Below are 24,644 nucleotides of genomic sequence, written 5' to 3' on the forward strand. Positions count from 1 at the left end.
TACTTGGGCCCCTATACTTGGGCCCTGTAAATCTAGTCTGTGTTTTAGGTCTCTAAAGGTGCCCATACACGCTGCGATAAGGCGCCTATTGAATTATTGTGCTAGACTTTTTCTTCTAACTTAAACATTGGTTACCCCTAGAAATAATCACACGGACACATGACCTGAAATAACTCACACGGACACGTGACCTGAAATAACCACACGGACAACCACTGCGTAAGTTTAAAAAGGTCAACAGTATTTATTGTTGGTATGACCCTATTGAAAGGGATGGCTTGGAGAGCGCTTGGAGACCAGCTACGTCACAAACGTTAACAATGGCGGCGACTACAACGCCCCAACTTGTAACCAGGGCGATGAGCCGCCCCCATTGGATTCAAGGCACAGCCCGCACTGTGACGGTCTTATCGGGCCTCCTATTGCATGGTGAGGACAGTTCTAGTAAGTGGCCATCGTCCCCCCTCGGGGGCAGGACTCTCCAGCCGTCCTGGCAGAGGGTGGAAATACCGCACAGTGACCTCCCGTACCTCAAACTTGACCGCTGGTCGAGAGCGCCCTCCCGCCAATTATAATTACATTTTTGTGAAGCCAAATTTGGGTGAAGGCCGAAAGGCCGGGTGGTAGGTGAAGAAAGCAAGGGAGAGAGGGTGGGAATCCAGACTCAAGAGGAAGAGGAATCACCTGACTACCCCTTAAATACCCCTGCCTAAGCTACTGCCCCTGTTCACCTGATTGGCTACCTAACAGCCCTGGATTCTATGGGGTAAGAGAAATTCTTCAACTAGCTTTATTATACCAATCACAAAATTCTCAGGATCTTATATGCCCTCATGCCTATGCAGCCCTTGCTTTATCTTATCGCATGCGTTTTGAACTTTTAAAGTTCAAAACGCATCGCATTGGATAGAATCGCACCGTGTACCTGCGGGGATGCGATGCGATGCATGTCCCCATGGGTACAATATTGTATAGCACAAAAAGTATCTGCAGGCAGTACTTATTGTGCTACATTGCATCGCATCGCATCACTTTTGTAGTACATGCGATGCAATGCAATGTACATTACTTAACTATAAACAAAAGGCTAAAATCGCATCGCACCCGCACAGTACAGTAGATCGCATTGCATCCCCCTTCAAGTGCCAAAATCGCACGGCACACATATCGGCACGTGTATGGGCACCTTAAGACAGAGGAGCAGCACCATGTTTTCTCCTGCTGGAGCCTTGCCTTTTTTCACCGTTTTGCACAAATTAGAAAACTGTATGAAAATGACATTCAATGGTATCCATCCACTGACACACTAATCCACGGAGTGGTCAATTTACACCGGTGGATCGAGACACTTATAATGAGGACATGAGTTTCCCTAGCCATCAGATATGTTTTAAAAAATGCTTCGTTTCTAGTGAAGAGAAACTTATATTATGTTCAGACTAAATAGTCTGACAAATCTGGCTTTTACCTGGTATTTTCCCACGTCTTTCCCCCTGTTCACACTGCAAAGCAAATTACTGGGTCAAGCATTTCAACATGGGTCCTCTTTTAGTGTGAAAGGGTCAAGCTGGGTAGAAATTATTGGGTCATTGACTCTGGTTTATTCCCAGGCCAGGTTCGACCCTGCTTTATTCCTAAGCACAGGTGACCCTTTCACACTAGAAAGTCAATGTTAACTAATACCCCGTTCTCACTGCCGCAAAAACCCGGGTATTTCCCGTGGCAAGCTGAAAATTCCTGTGTCCGGTCTCAGTGTGAAAGGGTCTTTGTGAAATTCCCGGGTGTTATGCCCCTGGAATTACACCCGGGTTATTGCAGGGTTTTTCCTGGGTAATACACGGGTGTATGGTAGTGTGAACAGCACAGACCCGGGTTTTTCACACAAGAACGAGCTAATTGGGGGATGTAATCATGTGATATGTGACATCATCTTTAGCCAGCCAATAAAAGCTGCTTTTAAACAGCCTATCACAGCAATTTGTACAAATTTCCCAACACCCAATCAAAGCTGCTATTACATTCCACACACTTATTGGAAGGCAGACCATGGAAAGCAGTGTGAAAGGGGCAGACAAGGGAAATTCCCAGGTCTGAGGTGCAGTGTGAAGGGGGTCTGTTGAACTGACAAGCTCTGTGCCCCCCCAAAAATCCGGCAAGAAAAACCCGGGATTTTGCAGGGGCGGCAATGAGAACGCAGCATTACAATCTAAATGGCTGTGTTATGGGCAGGTAAATGTCACCGCTGGCCTTTTCCTTTCTACATATGATATTATCAGGCAAGAGCAGCTTAAGGGGTTATTCAGACCTGATCACACAGCTGTGAAGTAGCAGGCCGGGTAAAAAAACATGTTGCTAATGTTTTGAACGCTAGCCATACTCAAGTTGATTAATAGGAAGCTGGAGTTTTTGGCTGGTAACTGAACGTTTTCTAGGAGTGTCTCCAGCATGCCCAAGCGTTTGAGGAGAAGGCCATCAGCTCCGGCCCCGATCCGACTGCTTCTATCTATCGCATGTGTAATACCTCCCCTATGATGGTGTAGTGTCATACCTGGTTTCGGCTGGTTCCTGCTGGTTCCGGCTGGACCAGTTCACAGACTCAATGGCCTCTTCTTCCTGATGGTAACCTGTAGCAGAAGGATGAACACCCCGAGCAATGCACACAATAACCAAAATACACCATGACGGTGACAATGGTATTTATTAACCAGGAAACTGGTCACCGCTGCAATCAATTAGGATTAATGGTAGATAAATGCAACAAGCATCACATTACAGGTTATGCAATTAGAAGGCAATGCAATCAATAAGGCTTCAGTGGTGAATATCAAAACAATTAGTCATTCAAGTTTTTCAGAGCATGAACTGTCCCGCTCCTAAATGTCCTCCAAGGATACTGAAGAGTTAAATTTGAAATGTGCACAGTTGTTTGTAATCCACAAATAGGGGGCGCTGTAGATCATGCATGTCATATCAGAGTCACCAATAGAGGGCGCATTTGATGTAGGCAATGACCGTTCCTACCAATTGAGGGCGCTTTGCAATAACAGCTCTCACCAATGTTTGTAGAAAGTGGCTGAAGAATATATATATATATATATATATATATATATATATATATATATATATATATATATATATATATATATATATATACAAAGTTTAAGGTCACATGTAGAAATAAACACAATGGCAGTGACAATCTTGGGCAATAATCACACACTTCTCTCTGAAGGGCAATCCCCCCTCCACAAACTTGGGCAAGTGTTCTTCTAGTTGGAGGAGATAGGTTGGTAGCTGGCTTTAAATGGCTTGATCAGGGATCACAGACGTCTATTGTACAATAGATAGTACCCACTCAGTCTCTCACACAAAACTGTGTCCAGCGGCAGGATTCCTCTCTCTGACCAGGACTTCCCACTCTGTACTAGCTGTTAGACACACGCTGTGACAGGGGTTTCTCCTGAACTGCTTTCCATGCTTCTTTAGGACTGTAAGCAGATGGCTGCATTGACAGTGCTATCAGCACTCTGTCTGGTGATGTCTCAACACTGACCCCACATGCATCACCAGTCCTGGCTTCTGTGATCCTTCCAGTATCTCACATGGGCTCTCTCACACTTCAGTTCCATCCAGCTCACACACCATGCTGCTGCTTCTCTCTCTCTCTCCTACATGTGCTTCTTCCTGCTTCACCCCTTGACCCCACACTCTGTTAGCCAATCCAGCTCCCTTTTCTTTAAAGCTGTCAGTCATCTTGCTGGGTTTATCCCGCCCCTGCTGGGAGCATAAAAGGGGCCTGCACTCAATTAACCCTCAGTGGTCCATACCTTAGGCAGGTACTCACAATGTCAGTTTATAGTGATTAGCAACCCACAGGCTTCACACACTGGAAAAATCGTTCCATGTTGGGCGGCTTGCGAATGGATTTGCAGCTAATTGACATTCCATCAAATTTTCACAAACCGTGCTAAGCAATTCGCAGACTTGCTCTGGGCGGGATTTCACTCTGGCAGGGGCGGCGTATACCTGATTGCAGGGTCCTGCAATGTAGCAGAGCAGCGATCAAGTCTGAATAACCCCCTTCTTCTATTATAGAACTTATAGTCTTCTATTATAGAACTTTTTTGCCCTGTCCCAATTCTCAGTGACACAGGGCCTTATTCTAGTTCACTCTTTCTGACAAAATCCTTCTTAGATGGACAAAACCATGTGCAATGCAGGTGGGGCAGATGTTACTTGTGCAGAGAGAGTTAGATTTGGGTGGGGTTTTACTTCAAATTGAGATCAACATTGCAGTGTAAAAATAAAGCAGCCAGTATTTACCCTGCACAGAAACAAAATAACTCACCCAAATCTAATTCTCTCTCTGCACATTTTACATCTGCCCCCCTGCAGTGCACATGGTTTTGTCCATCTAAGAAGGATTTTGTCAGAAAGAGCGAACTAGAATAAGGCCCATAGTGCTGAGATTGCAGAACTTCTGTGTAATATCACTTTCACACATGAAGAATACATTGTATTGTTGTATCTATTGAATGTTCATACATCAGAGAGAAGGTGTTTGATCTGAGACCTGCCACGTCTCACTTGCTGAGATAACAAAATAAAAAATAATAAATATCACTATAACAACCTGGAGATCAATAGGGCGGATTGATAGCACTGTATAAGGGCAGCTGTTCAGAGGTACATTCCATGTATCTCTCTACACCTGTCCAAGTGCTAATTCAACTTACCACGGGGGTCTCTGAAAATCGCTACTTGGCGATTTCCGTATACATCTGTTTATGCGCTCACGTGCAAGTAAATTGTTTAAGAAGTGGTGGGGTGGAGGCTTCAGGGAAGCGGCCGAGCATTTGTGGGGCGGGAATACGTTTTTTGTGGGAGCGGATTGGACAATGCAAGCATGTACAGACCTTGGGGAGGGAAGGGCCATAGGGAAAAAATCCCCGGTAGGCCGACAAATATCTGGTGTCTGTTTAGTTTGCTGACACGTGGCCCCACTCAATTGTGAAACTTGTGGGTGGTGAGCCCAGGAGAAATTACATGATTTGAACCCCAGCTCTACCCCAACCCAAGTTCACAATATGCAACATGGCAGTGGGTAACAGGGAGATGCCGAGGGTTACAGGGGAAGGCAGGGCATGACAGGAAAAAGAGGTGCGTGACAGGAAGAGGGTGACAGGGGCAGCAATGGGCCCCTTAGTCCTCAGGGCCACTGTCAGTTTCCAATCCGCATGCTTGCAGTGTCTATTCTCCGCACTGGGGGACTCACAACTGCCCCCCCTCAATGTGGCACACTGTCAACCAAGGTAGGACGTGGGACAGTACCCAAAAGACTGGGCTGTCCTGGGAAAGTCAGGACAGTTGGGATGTATACGTAGGCGCTACCTGAATACTTACCCTTTGCAGAACTAGCAGTCGGGATTCCAGTGCCAGCATCCTAATTGATGTCAGGCATCCTACCCTGGTCTCCCGGCGGTAGTCACATGGCGGCGGTGATATACTGGACACCGGCATCCAGAATCAGACTTGTGTCTCAGGGCCATTAGTGTATTGTGCTTTTTTTGCAGCCACTGTATACTTCCTTATTCGGGATCATTTTACAAACCTGTTTACTGTGTTTTGTATTTTATTCACCCCGTGTTTGCCTGAAACCGTATTGTGTGTGACTCATTGCTCTGTGCGGTGCTCACAGCCTCTAGCGCTGACCTCTAGGGATATATCTGATGCTCTATGTAGGCCATAGACGTATGCTGGGTCCTTGGCTCTGTAACATGTTGTGTATTCGATTACAGCACCCTGATCTGTGCTGTACCCAGAACGATACAAGTATAAGCCTGCACACTGCTGGTAAAGTAGGGCAATGCTGCCTGCGGGAATGGGTTAAGTTCTGTGTTTGTATGAGCTGCGGTCTGAGAGCAGCAGAGCAATGTGTGAGAGACTGAGGCTTCCTCTTACCTGGGGTCAGGTAACCTGATTCTGTACCTATGGGCGTATCTGTCTCTGTTCCTCCCTGTGGGTGAGACGGCATTTGTAATGTCAACAGGACAGTCCCCTGAAAGCATCTCACGCTGAGGATCCCCACAGGACACTGCTTTAAGGTAGGGTTATATGTAGGACTGTGAATATGCTGTAATAGCTTCTAATAGAGAAAACGGACCTGGTGATTAATGTAGCACAATTCAGTTGAATGATGTCTGTTTAAAGATAAGTGGTAATATCTTATGTGGACTGCAGCATTCATTCGTATGCAGCAGTTCACCAGGACATATGGAGGTAGTAATATCACTATATACATCACTGGTAACATCTAACCTAGGGCAGGGCTGCCGACTCTCCCGGAATGTCCGTGAGACTCCCGGAATCATGGGACATCTCACGGACTCCCGGAAGAGGGCCCCTTTCTCCCGCAGCAGCTGCCTCGCTTGCGCGATGCTAAGTGCGCATGCGCTAGATGCCGCCAGCGGCAGCAGCAGTCAGGCCAGCTCTTCTGGGATCCTGCTGCTACATACGCCTTCCGGGTCCGGCCCCCTGTCCCTGCTGCTGCCGACTGGGCCTTTACGGTGCCTGTCCTGTCCCCGAACAGGAAGGAGCAGGACTCAGGATAGGAGCAGCGCTGAGCGCAGGCGGCGGCTGGGAGCTGAGCAGCAGCGGTGGCAGCAGGAGGAGAGGATGGCCGGTCTCCTGTGTCTGCCGGAGCCCCTGACGGCTCTGCAGCCGCGGCGGCTGGACGAGCTCAAGTACAGCGTGTCCGGCTGCTCACTATTGGAAGGTGCAGATCTACTGGAACTGGCTGGTGACGAAGGTGCCACTATGGATGGCCCCCAACCTATCACCACCCTCATACTAATCTACTACTGCCCCACAGCCACTGAGGAGGTATGTGCCTGCATGTTGGGTATGGCTGGCAGTGGGTGTCGATGCAGGTGTGTGTGTGTGTGTATAGGGAGGGAATAGGGTCTCCTGGTCAGTATCCAATCATTGCAGTGTTTGCCCTCCCTGTTGTGTCACCTGATAGTGCACCTTTTCAGCATCCATCTGACATGCCACATGCCCTGGTGTCCTGAGTGTCCTGCTAGCTCTATAGTTATATATATATATATAGCTATTTTTAATCACTGCTGCATTGGGGGGGGGCTTCTTTGTGCTGCCACCTGCGCTGAAAGTTGCCAGCCAGCCCATGCCTTTGCCTGCTCTCCCAGCACTAGTCTGTCCCTACTACTCATTCCTTGCCCTCCCCCTGACTCCACTCTGCCTGGTCTCCCAGCACCATCCCCACTACACTACCCATTCCTTGCCCTGTCCCCTGACTCCCCTCTGCCTGATCTCCCAGCACCGTCCCCACTACACTACTCATTTCTTGCATTCCCCTGACTCGACCGCTGCCTGTTCTCCCAGCACTGCCCCCACTACTCATTCCTTGCCCTCCCCCTCATTCCCCTCTGCCTGGTCTCCCAGAACTGTCCCCACTACACTACCCATTCCTTGCCCTCCCCCTCTGCCTGGTTTCCCAGCACTGTCCCCACTACCAATCTGGCTCCATGCTTATCAAAATACTGTAGGGGCTCCCTAGCGATGCAAGGCCCGCCCCCTGGTGACGCAAAGGCCCGCCCCTGGCGACGCAAGCCCCCCCTAGCGACGCAAGGCCCGCCCCCTGGCTTTTATATTTCTCCCTGAAATGATTTTTCAAAAGTAGGCAACCCTGACCTAGGGTATAGTGATCAGTCCTATACACCAGATCACCAGGACACACGGAGATAGTGATGTCACTGTATACATCACTGGTAACATCTCACCTAGGGTATAGTGATCAGTGCTATACACCAGATCACCAGGACACACGGAGATAGTGATGTCACTGTATACATCACTGGTAACATCTCACCTAGGGTATAGTGATCAGTCCTATACACCAGATCACCAGGACACAGAGAGGTAGTGATGTCACTGTATACATCACTGGTAACATCTCACCTAGGGTATAGTGATCAGTGCTATACACCAGATCACCAGGACACACGGAGATAGTGATGTCACTGTATACATCACTGGTAACATCTCACCTAGGGTATAGTGATCAGTCCTATACACCAGATCACCAGGACACAGAGAGGTAGTGATGTCACTGTATACATCACTGGTAACATCTCACCTAGGGTATAGTGATCAGTCCAATACACCAGATCACCAGGACACAGAGAGGTAGTGATGTCACTGTATACATCACTGGTAACATCTCACCTAGGGTATAGTGATCAGTGCTATACACCAGATCACTAGTACACAGAGAGGTAGTGATGTCACTGTATACATCACTGGTAACATCTCACCTAGGGTATAGTGATCAGTCCTATACACCAGATCACCAGGACACAGAGAGGTAGTGATGTCACTGTATACATCACTGGTAACATCTCACCTAGGGTATAGTGATCAGTGCTATACACCAGATCACCAGGACACAGAGAGGTAGTGATGTCACTGTATACATCACTGGTAACATCTCACCTAGGGTATAGTGATCAGTCCTATACACCAGATCACCAGGACACAGAGAGGTAGTGATGTCACTGTATACATCACTGGTAACATCTCACCTAGGGTATAGTGATCAGTGCTATACACCAGATCACCAGGACACAGAGAGGTAGTGATGTCACTGTACACATCACTGGTAACATCTCACCTAGGGTATAGTGATCAGTCCTATACACCAGATCACCAGGACACAGAGAGGTAGTGATGTCACTGTATACATCACTGGTAACATCTCACCTAGGGTATAGTGATCAGTGCTATACACCAGATCACCAGTACACAGAGAGGTAGTGATGTCACTGTATACATCACTGGTCACAGATCTAACTCTCTCTGCACATGTTACATCTGCCCCACCTGCAGTGCACATGGTTTTGCCCATTTTGAGAACAAATTTGTACTGTGATCAGATCTAAATAAGGGATTGACCATAATTATTTAGAATTTGTCCTGTGACAGACAGTTTGGGAACCACTGCTAGAGTGTGTACCACAATCTGCCATGGTAATGGTATTGGGTGAATTGCCCCAATTGTCAGTAGTCCTAGGGGTTTATTTACTAAGATGAGAGTTGTATTTCAGATGGATTATTGCTATGGGAAACCAATCAGATTCTACTTCTGCTTTCTGTCAGTCAACCTCCAGCTGCTTTGAGTTTATGCTCCGTATGCCTTTTCTGTCACTATTTGGGCCTGCGCATGCTTGATGTGTGCTGCACACATGCGCATTCATTCAATAATTGCTCAATTTGCAAATTCGCTGATTAGCGCTCAACTCTGAATCAGGCCCATCCTGTGTAACTTGAGGGTTCCTCAGACGAACAAAGTTTTTTCAGATGAATTGTTGCTCCATCCTCAGATTCCACAGAAACTGTCAGCAGCAGGCGGCTATTCACACAAGCCGCCTCCTGCAGATTTAGCATATGTATACCCAGCTACTGCAACTGAATCAGTCCCGTGATCTGTATGAAAAGAAGTTTCAGTCAACAATAGGGGTCCTTAAGTGCCAACAAGCCGCCTTTAGCATACGGTTACAATTCCCATTTCCTGCGGATGTTTAGCACACAGTGGTTCGTCTCGCAAGGTATTGATCTGTAATGACTTGTATAATCATTTCTAAACAGGTGCTGGTTGGTCTGATGACGGACTGACGCACTAATTGTTTATGTGTGAGTGATACCAGTCATTACACTGTTCCTTTATCTACAATTCTACATTCAAAGATCAGACTGATAGGGCTGACAGAAGCTGTGATGTATGGATGTATAATGAGGCTCAGTGTGTACATCCTGCCGCCCTAACTTCCCCCGTCTGCAGCAGCTGACGCGGAATGCAAATATTTACCTGTGGCTCTGATATCAAACAGTGATAGAAGCCCCGGCCAGTCTATTGACTCAGCATTAAGCTGTGCACAGAGGTGTATAACGCTCAGACACTAGGGATACATTTTTTATCCAATCATCAGATCTTTCTGAAATCTACAGGACCTGTTGTTAAAGCAGTGGGCCTTCAGTGATGTGAGTATATAACCGTCACATGGGTGTGTCGGCATATATACACATAAAAGCAGATTTTCCCCGCTCAGTCCTAGTAGTGAATAAATGTTAGGCGGTATTTGGCGGACGTTTGATGTTATTTGGATTGATATTTAGATATACGCTTTGTGAAACACTTGCTAAATCTCCCACATTGTCAAGGAGACTCCCTGAAATAGTAGCAATCTCCCTAACTCCCAGAAGAGTGTAGCAATCTCCCTTATTGCAGCTTACTCCATTTTGTAACTGTTATATAGCATTGGGTCAATGCCATTGTGTTGACGCAACCATTAGATAGACATTGGCACACTGGTATTCTTCATGTGGTCTATGAGGAAATGCTGAAATCTCATTCCTGTTGGCCCAGAAGTCACTTACCCGCACCTGACAGCTGCAGCGGCTCCGGTGATGTCTTTCAGGTCCCGGGGACCAACCTATGACCTCAAATACCTCACGTGCCTAACCTTGACTTTTACCCCGCAGCCTAACACTAACCCTCCCCTCTAGTGCCACACCCTAACCCTCCCATCCCACAGGTAACCCTGAAGTCAACATTCTAATAATGTCAGCATTTCAGGTCAACAATCTGTAACAATGTCGACATCAACTGTCAACATAATGAATGTCGCCATTGTAAATGTTAACCTAATGATAATAGACACATCCAATTTAAAAGAGCACCAGTAACCTTCACAAATTTCCATACCATGGCAGAATTTAGGATGTTGGACAATGTTTGCTGAGCAAGAGAGAACAAATGATTCTTCTGTTATGGGGGTTTTTGGTGAAAGGTGTCTGACTGCAGTGTTGTTATTGGGATTACTGATAGGAAGTGCGCTGGGTGCGCCACAAACCAACACAACATTCCCATGGCCCTCATTCACAGGACTTAGGTCCAGTCATTAGGTCGACATAAAAAAGGTCTATATGAATTTTTTCTTTTTTGTTTGTGGCTATGTCGATTCAGATCGACATGGACTCCGTATAAGTGTACCGCTTCACTCGCTAATATATTCTCACTCTTTGCCCACTTGGATAGTAAAGTATGAAAAACCACCTTTTTGTAAATGGAAAAAAAACAAAACCATAAAAAACTCATGTCGCCCTTTTCCATGTCGATATAATGCTTGTGTCGACCTAATGACTGTTGACCTATAGTTGTCTACCTGAAGAGTGTCGACCTAATGCTTGTAGACCTAATGACCACTTTCCGTGGGTGCAGACAGAGGGTGGTGTGCAGGAAGCGGGTGGTGTGCAGGCAGGGGGTGGTGTGCAGGCAGGGGGTGGTGTGCAGGTAGGGGGTGGTGTGCAGGCAGCGGGTGGTGTGCAGGCAGGGGTGGTGTGCAGGCAGGGGGTGGTGTGCAGGCAGCGGGTGGTTTGCAGGCAGGGGGTGGTGTGCAGGCAGCGGGTGGTGTGCAGGCAGGGGGTGGTGTGCAGGCAGCGGGTGGTGTGCAGGCAGGGGGTGGTGTGCAGGCAGGGGGTGGTGTGCAGGCAGGGGGTGGTGTGCAGGCAGGGGGTGGTGTGCAGGCAGGGGGTGGTGTGCAGGCAGCGGGTGGTGTGCAGGCAGGGGGTGGTGTGCAGGCAGCGGGTGGTGTGCAGGCAGGGGGTGGTGTGCAGGCAGCGGGTGGTGTGCAGGCAGGGGGTGGTGTGCAGGCAGCGGGTGGTGTGCAGGCAGCGGGTGGTGTGCAGGCAGCGGGTGGTGTGCAGGCAGGGGGTGGTGTGCAGGCAGGGGGTGGTGTGCAGGCAGGGGGTGGTGTGCAGGCAGCGGGTGGTGTGCAGGCAGGGGGTGGTGTGCAGGCAGGGGGTGGTGTGCAGGCAGCGGGTGGTGTGCAGGCAGCGGGTGGTGTGCAGGCAGGGGGTGGTGTGCAGGCAGGGGGTGGTGTGCAGGCAGCGGGTGGTGTGCAGGCAGCGGGTGGTGTGCAGACAAGGGGTGGTATGCAGGCAGCGGGTGGTATGCAGGTGTTAAATATCTTTGTTCATGCTGTACATATCCCCAGGGGTACCATAGGAATGGACTCTGGCAATATTTGAATGCATTTGGGCTGCCCCGTTTTATTCTTATTTCATATATTTGATATACATAATGTTAAATCTGCTTTATTAAATCTATGATCAAGATCATCCAATCTATTCAAATGTTTTCATTGATTTTCAAAACTTGTGCGCTGCTTTAATCCCTTGTGTTCTTTAGTCCCATTGGGGCAGATGTATTAAGCCTTAACAAGAGATAAATGCAAGGGTGTTAAGGAGAGATAAACGTCCAGCCAATCAGCTCCTTACTGACTTTTTTCAAACACAGCCTGTAACATGGCAGTTATCAGGTGATTGGCTGGACATTTATCTCTCTTTATCACCCTGGCATTTATCTCTTGTTAAGGCTTAATACATCTGCCCCATTGTTTCTTCATGGGACTAACTATCCCGCCTACTAATACCACTTTTACACCAGAATACCGGATAGGACCCGGGAAATCGAACACGGGAAATTGCCAGGGCATGCCCTGCCTCAGACCCCATTTACACTGCACTTCAATCCGGGTTATTCCCGGGTAAGGCCCTTTCACACTGAAAACGGATCAGCTCTGTCTTTTCTTGCTGGTGTCATTAAAAATGGACCTTTGGGCTGTTTGAGATGAGGTCACAAGAAAGGGAAAAGGGAGGGGGTGGGTTCTGCTCCCAGCATTGCAGCAAAGATGGCAGACGGAGTAGCTGTGTTGCAGTTGCAGACATGATGGTGCAGATCAGGTTTGGGGTCAGCCAAAGTGGAACACACTGTGTGACAGCCAGTGTGTGCTGCAGCAGATGAGGCTGTAAACACAGTGTGGAGTGTGCTTGCAGCACAGAGCGTGGTAACGCTGCTGCTGTGCTGCTACATGTGCCCTGTGCGGGTCTCCAGCAGATTACATAATCTGCCAGAGCTGCAGAAGCACCAATCAGCTCTTTGCGCCCCTCTACCCACCAAATAACCCGGATAATGGCCATTTACACTACCCTGAGCCCCGGATAAGCCCCGTGTCCGACCCTGAACATTTGCCGGGTCAGATTCCCGGGGAACAGTACCCGTGTTATTTTTTTAAGCCCATTTACACCATGCCCTGCCCCGGACTGGAGCGGCAATATCCCGGGTCCAAACTCTGGTGTAAAAGGGGTATAAGCAGCTGCAGGAAAATTCACTCCTGGTGAGCGCCCCCCTGTTCTGCCCCTGTGGGTTAGTTCTAGTTCTATACCTTTAACTTATACAGGGTGACTGTATATATATATATATGGAGTAGGTGCCGGATGACGCCCTGACAGTCGGAATCTGACATTGGAATCCCGGCAGTCAGCATACCGACTGACAGGAGTCATTCTCCCTCGTGGGATTCCACGACCCCCATAGAGGGAGAATAAAACCTGTGGGGTGCACAGCGAGCCCGTATGGGGCTTTGCAGAGCTAGTGACCCTGTTGCAGTCCCGGCGATCAAACTGTTTCTACCTACAAAGAAATAAAATGCCCCCCCCAAATACATATGCAAACACCAAACCATTGAACAGTTTGTTCGCCAGTCTAGGGCTTCCACTAATGTGCTAAAGAACCAGACTAGAAGTGGTCATCACCTGGAAACCGCCTGGGCACGCCTGCATTTTCACAAACACCACCAGAAAACACCATGTGTCCACCCCGAAACGCTGACTTCCTGTCAATGAAACTGCGCATACTACTCTGCGCCATCTATGCATACGTATATTTATTCACAATATGCGGACAAGCATGCTGTAGATGTGTTGCAACAGGAACCAGGACAACACGTGCAGCATAAATCAGTGGCGTAAGTTCATCCCAGTTGCCCGGAGGCAAGATGAATATTGGTGCCGCCCCCCCCCCCCCCCCCCCCAACACACACAATGTTATTCAAAATATATATATATATACTGTATATATATATATATATATATATAATCTTTTGTGTTGTTCGGCACTCCGGACGATGTAGTCACTTACCGCGGTGCCCTTAATATCGTTTGATCCCATCCTGGGATCAGGCACAGGGGAAGGAAAACGGCACTCGCGGATTTTTGTAATTATATTTTATAAATTTATGGTGACATCAGATACAGCATACCGACGTTTCAAGGCTTGTCAGCCTTTTCTTCAGGATGCGCTGTAAAGTGCATATAGTGCTAGTGCAGTGAAAAAACTGCACTGCACTAGCACTATATATGCACTTTACAGCGCATCCTGAAGAAAAGGCTGACAAGCCTTGAAACGTCGGTATGCTGTATCTGATGTCACCATAAATTTATAAAATATAATTACAAAAATCCGTGAGTGCCGTTTTCCTTCCCCTGTGCCTGATCCCAGGACGGGGATTGCACCATATATATATATATATATATATATATATATATATATATATATATGTAGTCTGTTATGAATATATAATATAGAGAGAGAGAGAGAGAGAGAGAACATATATATATTTCATAACTCAGCCACAGAAGCGTATTTGATTGCTTTCAATTAATGAATTTAAACTGGCAGAGGTGAAGAGGTGCCCCCTTGAGAGCAGGAGCCCGGCGGCAGATGACTCCATTGCCTCCCAGAGTTCTGCCTCTGGCATGAATGTAACACAGGTCTTTACTCAGACACAAAGTGAAAGTGACAGGAGATAAACAGGAAGTGAGTCCCATACCTCCCTTCTGTCCCGTTTTTCGTGGGACCGTCCCACTTTTTTGGGACGTCCCGCGTCCCTCCCGAGGCCGGCAGTGTCCCGCAGCGAGGGGGGGGGCAGTTGGGAGTCCCCCCAGCCTAATGAATAGACGCTGTGTGCATGTGTACAGCGTCTATTCAGTGCTGCAGATGGAGAAAACAGGGCGTGGCCTAATCACGGCTAATTTGCATATGCCGCTCGCTCATTATCATAGGCCTTTTCGGCCGCGCGACTGTACCTTCTTTAGAGGTATGGAGTCCATCTGGTTCTCCCCCATCCATGGCAAAAGTCTTCAACATCAGCCATGAACCATCGATGATTTCGAATCATCGATGGTCGATGGCCGTCCCTACTTTTTACACGATTTATCACTACAATCGCATAAAAAGTGACCAATGTTTCATGTTTTGCTAAGGACCTGTTTATTATATGATGCTGGGTTACTACTGTATATACAAGGAATCAGCTTGTTCATTTTGCTAGGAATCAGTTTATGAAATGAGTCATGTCCGGCACAGACATTTCTCTGCGGCACTTCAGTGTTGTGCACGGCCAAGTGTAACAGCGCTGTGTTTTCTGTTAGTAAATACAGCCACCTGTCACCTCTGCACCAGTTGCTTTAAAAAATAAAATCCACATTAGCCCTTTACGCTGGATTTATATGCAACAGAGAGGAGTGCCAAATGCTTACTCCCTTGTGCCACTTGTACTTTTCCTGCCACTGTAACTAGCAGAACTGCTGTGGACAGACCGTGAGTGGGGAGATGTCTGGCAGCAGGGAGTGGGGTATACTGGGGGTAAGTCACATGATCACGTTATACAAGACATCCCCTATATATGCCATTTATGAGCTGGCTTCCTATCATGAGCAGTGATCACCCTGAGGCGGCCATTGTACTGTACAGTAGCTTGAAGTTTTGCCTAGGGTGCCAAGAAGCTTATGCTGCCCATACACTACGGCGATATTGCATACAATCCTTCGATTTTGACCACATCTATGCGATAAATCGAATGGGTCCCCCGACCAGATGTGCGGCCCGCCGGTCGTATGATGCATCGAAAAATATTATGCGCTGCACATAATATTTATCAATTCTTTTGATTTTGATTTGATTTTGATGGAGTTCTGGCAGCAAGTTCGGGAAGCGGTGGCTTGCAGTAGAGCGCAGCACATTTCTGTGCAGGAGGGCTGACGGCCGTGGAGCGCAGCGCTGTGAAGGAGCATTGGCAGCATCAGAGTTTAGCGGCGGCAGCAGAATTTAAAAAAAAACTATTTTAAACACTGGGCAGCTCTGGCTGAAAGAGAGCGCTCTCAGCCAATCAGACGCCTCACATTCAGGCAGTCGCTGATTGGCTGAAAGAGCTCTCTCTCAGCCAATCAGAGGGCCTCCCAGTGTTTTAAATAGTTTTTTCAAGTTCTGTCGACACCGCTGAGTCCCGCCACCACCAGCGCTCCTTCACAGCGCTGCGCTCCACCGCCACCCACTTCTAGCACCCGATGTGGCATCACAGATGACATGCAACATCAGGTGCAGGAATAAAACACACTTGGGCACCACAATCGGATGAGATGGGACATAGCATTGCAATGCCCCATCACATCCAATAGCATATGCGCATGAGTACCATTACACCGGTACTGGAACTGAAAAACCACTGGCATAGACCTATGGTCTCTGATCAGTTATATCTTAGAACGTTGCCCTCACACTTGGCCTTTTACACACCCATTTAAAGCCTATGACCGTTCTCCATGCTCTCAGGAGAATATCTAGGGGTGGTTGTTAGGTATGGACTTTAGAGCCTTGTCAGCTGCTTTTGTTCATCCATATGAAAGATAAGACATCTTCCCAGCAGGCAGTCTTACATATAATTAATAAGTGCACTGGTTTTGTATGGGAGACTGCAGGATGTTTTCCCTTGTTGAATGCATTACTTGTCATCTTCGATGCTCTCAACCATGTTTGCTGACACCACACTGCACTCATCTGTTCAATAGTTTTATTAGCTGTCTGATTAGTGTTACATTTGCCAAATGTACCTTAAGGTGCATACACACAGTGAGATTTTGTCTATGCGATTTCCCATGAACTTCCCAGAGCATACCCCACATTGCGCCAGTCTTCCACAACACCCCCCTCCCCCGATGCATTGCAGTAGTGTGTATGACCACCTCTAAACTTAAGCCCCATACACATTGCAGGTAATTTGAAAAGGTATCCCCAAGGAAGGGGTCCTCCCTCTCCAGAATTAACCCTTTAATACATCCTGAGCCCACTCATACTGATACTCACCTACCTTGATACAAATGATCAGTCCCCTTGTCCAGTAGTATACACGGTGAACCTGGAAATTTTCAGAAACTCGGCTCCTGATTGGCCTTTGGCTGCTTCACTGCAGCCTGCATGGATCTGACTGATCCATGCAGGCTGCCGATTACTATTTGTATTTAGCGGCCATATATATGGCTGCCATGTACGAATACGAAGGTAAACGGCCACCTACTGTATGCCATCGGGGAAATATGAACCCATAAATACGGCATATTAGTAAATCTGCCCTATTTACGAATTGTATTTTCCAGAAAATACAGCCAATGCCAGTTGTATGAAGTCGTACCCGGCACCCGCCGTATTTCAAGGTCTTAGTAAAATCTTCTGTATGTCGTCTGACTGTGGTTGCCATGGTAGTCTCATAACACTGTGCAGAATTAGAAAAGCATTGGAATTAACTATCCAAGGCCAATCGTAAATACCAAGATTTTTTTTAATATCCTGCCACAGTTATTTATGTTCTAAAAAAACACGCAGTTCATTTTCAGATGGTGTTGCCGCTTTTGTTTTGTTGGTTTTTCTGTACAGAGGGTAATTTGTCGAGCGCTCACCTAGAACTACCTTGTTTATACTGGGTGTAGGTTAAATGAGGGTGCCAACTAGAATGTGATGCACAAAGATTTGTTTATTGTTATTAAACAATGAATAACGTTAACAATGTACAAGTGGGGGGGGGGGGGGCAGCTGGACCTTGATTGAGCCCTTAGGGGATGAGGGTGTCAACGGACCCCCTTTTTACCATAAATCCCTGGGGATTTATGTCTCAATAAGGTGGCTGCAATGGGGGTAACAATGGTGTGGATTGGTGGATGCTACCTGGTATGAGCCCTGTGTGGGTATCAGGGAATGGGCAGATCCCTTTACACCATAAACCCCTCGGGCTTATGTCTCATTCAGGTGCTGAGAAGTCCGGGGGGCGGGTACCCGAGGGTACTTTAGTCAATAGAAGGGGTGCAGAGTCCACCTCGTGAGGTGTAAAATGTCACGTGTGGAGAGAGGTGTCTGACAAGGAGCGGCGTCCCACTCACTTGCCTCTTACCCTATCCAAGTCAGCAGAGTTGTACAGCGGTGCTGGTTTTTCTGTACGTTTGTCTGCTTTTAGGTTTATATTTACTAAAGAGCAGGTTTGTAGAAGTGGTGATATTGCCCATAGTGACCGATCAAATTCTACCTAATATTTATCTCGCACCTTCTAGAATCTAAAGCTACAATCTTATTGGTTTGGCTACAATCTCCACAATCTATAATTGGCTACAACCTGTGATTTAGTACAGTCTACTCTGTCGGCTTATTCCACTCATTTCTTAATTATACTTGTAAAAGAACCAACTGTGAAGTTGTTGTGTACAAAGTCCTATTCGTATATCTGTCTTTGGGCCAGATGCACTAAGCTTCAAAAGTGATACAATGGAGAGTGATAAACAGCCAGCCAATCAGCTCCTACCTGTCATTTTTCAAACACAGTCTGACATGGCAGGTAGGAGCTGATTGGCTGGCTGTTTTATCACTTTTGAAGCTTAGTGCATCTAGCCCTTTACCTTTGGAGTATTGATGTAGTTGTATTACTATTAGTTGCCATTGATTAGAAGAGACTGTCCCTGCAGAAGCTGCAATATACAGTACATGACCTTAAGGCATGTAGATTAGGTCCGAAGGACAAGTCGGACCTAATCTACTGACAACTCCCCTGGGGGGGGTCACATACGATTTGGCACTTGATGTGCCAGGTTTTGCATGTGATAAATCGCATGCGATTTATCACATGCAGTCCCCCCTGGGGAGCTGCTGTCAGCGGGAGCCGGGAGCTGAGCAGGGCATGGGGGCTGCAAGCAGGCAGCGGACGCAGCCTGTAGTTCCTGCGGTAGAGGGAGCCAGATGCCGAGCTGGGGACTGCAAGCAGGGAGCCAGGCAGGGGAGGCAGTGGGCGCATTCAGAAATGAATTAACAGTCAGTGATTGGCTGAGAGCTCTCTCAGTCAGAAAGCTCTCAGCCAATTACTGGCTGTCCATTCATTTCTATGTGCCCGGCTTCCCTTACGCTACCCGGTCTCTGTCTCTGATCCCCTTGCGGCGTTCACCGCCTGGAACTGGAAGTATCTATTTGCGGCATCCCCCCCCCCCCCCCCGCCCAGGATAGTGCGCCCACTGCCTCCCTGCTTACAGTCCCCCGCTCGGCTCCCTCCACCGCACGTACTATACGCTGCGTCCCCTGCCCGCCTTGGGCTGCACATAAGATTTAACAAATCTTATGTGCAGCCCGTCCGGCCTCCCGAATCCGACCCGATGCGCATGGGACCGCGCATCGGGTCGGATGGGATGTCTGCACATGCGATTTGGCCCGATTTCACGGCCCGATTCCTCCGAATCGGGTCAAATCGGGCCCAAATCGCATAGTGTATGGCGGCCTTTACTCTTTTAATGTATTTCTATTCTACACAATGTCATTATTAGTAGCTACTGTAGCTGGTTTGCTTCTCTATGGTTCTCTATGGATGCATCCCCCCGCTTTGCTATAACCCAGAGATTAATATCTAGCATGCAGGATAATAATTGGTCCGGGTCAGTGTTCTCATAGGAGAACACTGACCCTAACAGATTGCTCAGCACACATCGCTGACACATCGCTGTGTGCTGAGCAATCTAGAATTGCTCAGAATCACTCTGGGGTGTATTCAATGCTCCGGCGAGTAGGGCACAGCATTCTCCATTTTCCGTTCTCTGTGCATTCTCCATTTTTCTACCCCTCGCCATGCCTCCTGCTCACCCTATTCAACCTGTCAGCTGCTCGCTGCCCCCCCCCCCCCCATCTGACAGAATGCGCACAGTGTCTATTCAGTGGCGCAGTGGCAGAAAACGGGGGCACGGCCTAATTTGCATAAGCCGCGTCCTCATTTTCATACGTCACGCCCCCTTTTCGGGCGCTACTCTTCAACTGAAACACTTGGGAGGTATGCATCCATGTCATGTACATATGCAGAAAATGTGCCCATATGTTATTCTGAATATTTAATAAGAAACTAAAGCAATCGGCTCTGACTTTAAAAATATACTTTACATTGTGCTGCACTGTCCATATCTATCAGGGAGGGGTGGTGTGATTTCAAGGAGGGGTTCCTCCGAGCCCCCTTTGTCTGTATGATTATACTAGCTATTATTAGTAAGGAGAATGACAGGCAATTACTTGTGGATTAGAGCAGGCTCTGACTCACCGAGCAGACAGCTCCTTCTCTTATATAACAATATGCAGTGTTGAACCGGCAGACCAAAGGCTGCGTGGAGAGAGAGAGAGAGAGAGAGAGAGAGAGAGAGAGAACAGGTGGCGCACAGGTTTGGACCACGCGTCTTTCGTCACTGCAACAGGATCACGCCCAACATGTTCCATCATGGGATGGTCTTCATCAGGGGGTATGTCAAAGGGAGTACACATTGGGTTTAAATACCCATTCATAATTAACTTAATCACTTAAGATTTCCTTATATTTTATTTCATTTAAATCATACATCTCATAAACATTAAAAAATTACAACTCATACACCCCATATATCAATTATAGAACCCGATTAGTTACTGTGGGCAACATCTCATCTTTAATAGAACTCCCATCGTAGTAAATTTACCCCCAGGTGTCCTTATCTGTGTTGCTGTGCACTCATCCATAGCATGCTGCTGCTGCTAGTGAGTTGTGAACTAGGGTAAGAAATGTTATTAGTAACCTGTCTGTAGTAGGTAACACATTTGTTTAATTAGAGCATCTGGTGTCCATACTGATTTGGCTAATGCTATAATGGGATGGAAAACAGAACATCCAATAAATATAGGTAGTGCCTACAAGATGTAGAGGCCCATTTATTAACATTATTTGTACATACAAAAATGGTCCAAAGCCTTCAATTCAATTCACATTTTTTTGTCACTAGATCACATTTCCCATACTTATAATGGGAAATGCGATCTGCCCGAATTTCCTTAAAAAAATATGTGAGAAAAGGTTGCATTTAGGGTTTGATTTATACCTGCTCATCTGCAAATTTGCAATGGACTGTAGGCCTGATTCAGACCCCTTCGCTGGGCTGCGGATTGGCATCTCAAGCAATTATTGAACGACCGTGCACGCGCACATTACACAGTGTGCATTCGAAAGCCATCCAACCGAACGCCGGTAGCTGGTTGCTTGCGGGGTGTGCAGGCATTTGGGGAGGGAGGGGGGGGGGGTAATGCTGCATTTTCTGGGAGTGCCCTAGAATAAGCAGGCATTCCCCAGCCATTGGGAAGGAGGTCTGTTTTTCATTTTCATATGCTTTAAACACATTTCGTTGGTGAAGCACTGCGGAGCTTTTGCTGGTGATACCTTGCATGGGCTTCTCTCAGCAGCGCTGTGCGAAGGATCCTTCACTTATCCCTCCCAGCATGCCCGGTGGCCGGGCAATCACTCTCAGACCTGAAAGTCTTGGGACAGCTCTGCATCGCAAAGAATATCTCTTATGGCAAGAGCTGCCCTTTGCATTAGTAATCGTATATGTTAGAACATAGGAGGGGCGCGATGTAGGGCGGTGGATGTTACCTCATATGCCATAAGTAATGGTCGAGGGGGGCGGTGAATGATAGATTATCCCGCCCATAGTCCGTCCCTATACATGGTGCCATTTATTCCATCCTGAAGAGTAGAATATAAAAAGGGGACTATAGCAGTGGAGATAATATATATAAGGCATACGGGGGGGGGGGGGGGGGCTAGGATTAGGCACTAGTGGGGAGGGTACCGGAATCCCAAATGCCGGGATGCCGAAAGTAAGTATGCCGGGTAGGTTAGGGTTAGGCCTGGGGAGGGGGGTAGATTAAGGCACTAGGGGGGTAATGTTAGGCTGCAGGGAGGGAGGGTTTATTGTCAGGTAGCGGGTTATAGATGTAAGGCTTAGGCCAATGGTTCCCAAACTGTGTGCCGTGGCTCCCTGGGGTGCCTCCGTACACATGCAGGGGTGCCCTGGGTTGGTGGTCCAGGACCAATTCAAATTATTAATGGCTAATTATTTATGAGTAAAACAAGTGCTGGTGGCTGCCAATTATAAAATGTGTATAAACAGAAGCAAAGCCTGCCCTTTACCACATAACTGACCCTAAGAATTGCATATAAACCCAATCTAATAAAAAAAATTGGCCTAGGGGTGCCGTGAAATTTTTTTTGATACTCTAGGGTGCCGTGAATCAAAAAAGATTGGGAACCCCTGGCTTAGGCACTAGAGGGGAGCATCAGGGTTAGGCAGTGCGGTATGGGGGTTAGGGTTACGCACTAGCGGGGAGGGTTAGGCTGGGATAGGTTAGGTTAAGGCAGCGCGGTTCAAGGTTTAGGGTTAGGCTGCGGGTCAGGTTGGTTTAGTCAGCGGAGAATGGGGGTGAGGGTTAGGCACTTAGGGGAGGGTTAATATTTGTCTGTGGGTCAAGGTGGTTTAGGTTAAGACAGCGAGGATCAAGGTTTAGGGATAGGCACTAGCAGGTAGGGTTAGGCTGATGGACAGGGGGTTTTAGGTGGCGGGGTTAGGCAATAGCGGGGTGGTTAGGATTAGGCTGCGGGTTGGGCTGGGTTAGGTTTACCCGGTAGGGTATGAGGGTGATGGTTAGGCACTAGCAGGTAGGGTTAGGCTGCTTGGAGGGAGGGTTGGGGAGGGGGAGGGGCAGGAAGAAGGTAGGTATAATGACCTCCATCAGGATGCCAGCGTCGGCATACTGATCGCCGACATCCCCACTGCCGGTCATCCGTATCCCCCCCCCACCTCCCTCATATATTTTATACAATGCTGCCATTTGTCTGCATTACTCTTTGTGTACATTAATCATCTCCGCCTTTGTCGTGTTTTTGTTTGATGTCATTTTGAAACAAAAAGTACAAATAAATAAATAGAAATCGGCGTATGTGATCGCTCGTCTTGCGGGTATGGTTTGTGTTGTTTGTTTTGGCGCGGTGTCAGGGAGACGTTACTTTGGACTTTGGACCCTTTCTAACTGAAACCTAACAACACATCACACTGTGTCCATGTGGAGTTTCTGTGATGCTGCATTAATGACAGGCACCGCTCAGGGTAGGTTATCCTTACACCATGAAGCAATGCAGGTAGGTGGTAGGGGGGCACTAGCAGTGGAACAGTCCCCTACCTGTGGAACAAGCTACATTTGGTACTGGGTTATGCTGTCATGTTACACTTAGCTGAAAGGTGCATTTGTACACGTACCTGGTGCACTGTAATAACAAGCTGCACACACAGTATGGTGCTACGTGCAGACTGACAGGGGGCCTGCAATGTGATTTGAATTGCTGTGTGCGTGTGTGTGCGCGTGTGTGTGTGTGTACCAGAGTGGTAAGAGGGAGGACCTTTGTATGTACAGTATTTATTTCTGCACTTGCATCTGTTCTTCGCTGCATAAATGTGGCCGGTTCTAAATATGGTGGATGTCTGAGCTACTTTTAAGTGTGGAATACATTCGGCTTTGAATCTGAGCCCCAGCATGACCATGGGGTGTGGATTATTAGGTTGACCTCTTCATGTGTCCACCATTACCATGTTAACCTTTGGCTCTGGTAGACTTATTTTGTCAATGGCGACATAGGGCATGTCGACTTTTTTGTATTTCTCGTCCTATTGGCTGTCGACCAATAGTGATCAAACTATTGACTGTTGACCTAGACACTATCGACCTATCAACCAGTACCACATGGCATTAGGCAGGGCTGGGCAACACTGGCCCTCCAGATGTTGATGAACTACACATCCCAGCATGCCTTGCATCAGTTTCATCATGGCCACATAGCAAAACTAATGCAAAGCATCCTGGGATGTGTAGTTCATTAACATCTGGAGGGCCGGTGTTGCCCAGCCCTGGCATTAGGCGATTTGCCACCTTGCAGGTAGACAAGCATTTATGTGGTAGGACGGTCATCTCCTTTGGGCAAATATATTTGCTTCAGGTCGTTCCTTTCCCAGAGTGCAAACTAAACTTATTATCCCTTCTGGTAAAGTTGTCTGGCATGCAACTCTTTGTCAGTAGCACTCTTTTTGGAAACACCAGAGGACTTTTGACCAAAACCCGTTTTGAACCAGCTCAGACTTTTATCATCATCGGCAAATTTATTCCCCTACCCATTGCCCCTTATTCACTCTACCAGCCCAGACTGGATCCACCCACTCGCATACTAGTGAGCAGTGGCGGAATTCTGGGAGGCAATGGAGGCTCCCTCCGCTGGGCCATTCCGCTCTGCTACAGCCAGAGCTGGGCCTGGGGGGCAAGTATCCCAGGCTCCCCTTGAGAACTCACGCCACGCCCTTCACTTACGGCTGCGGATCGGCTCTTTATTTCCGATCTGCAGCGCCGCTGACTGCGCAAACACAGGCAGTGACTGCCCTAGAGCAGAGCTGAACTTCCTGCGGCTGTCCAATGTAATTCGATCCTGCAGCCTGCAGCTTGGTGACAGGACAGCCCGCAGGCTGCTGGGAGGTAGTGCGCAGGAGGATGGGAAACACACACAGCAACGCACGTGAAGAGGAAGATGCTGCTC

General features: G+C 47.9%; 1 protein-coding gene across 7 annotated transcripts in view; it reads left to right on the top strand.

Moving 5' to 3' along the window:
• Nucleotides 1–5,776: 5,776 nt before the first annotated feature.
• LOC146036103 (uncharacterized) overlaps nt 5,777–24,644 on the top strand; it is a 36,960-nt gene continuing 18,092 nt past the window's right edge. The window contains exon 1 of one of the 7 annotated variants that reach the window (XM_083159919.1): nt 5,777–6,104. The gene's annotated coding sequence lies outside the window, so the exon portion shown is untranslated. Of the gene's footprint in view, nt 6,105–6,498; nt 6,883–20,361; nt 20,503–23,103; nt 23,205–24,644 lie in introns of those variants that run through there. The other 6 variants (XM_083159918.1, XM_083159913.1, XM_083159914.1 and 3 more) reach the window with 6 other exon arrangements.

The sequence above is a fragment of the Crinia signifera genome, chromosome 9 (genome assembly GCF_055691185.1).
Source record: "Crinia signifera chromosome 9, ASM5569118v1, whole genome shotgun sequence".
Taxonomy (NCBI): Eukaryota; Metazoa; Chordata; class Amphibia; order Anura; family Myobatrachidae; genus Crinia; species Crinia signifera.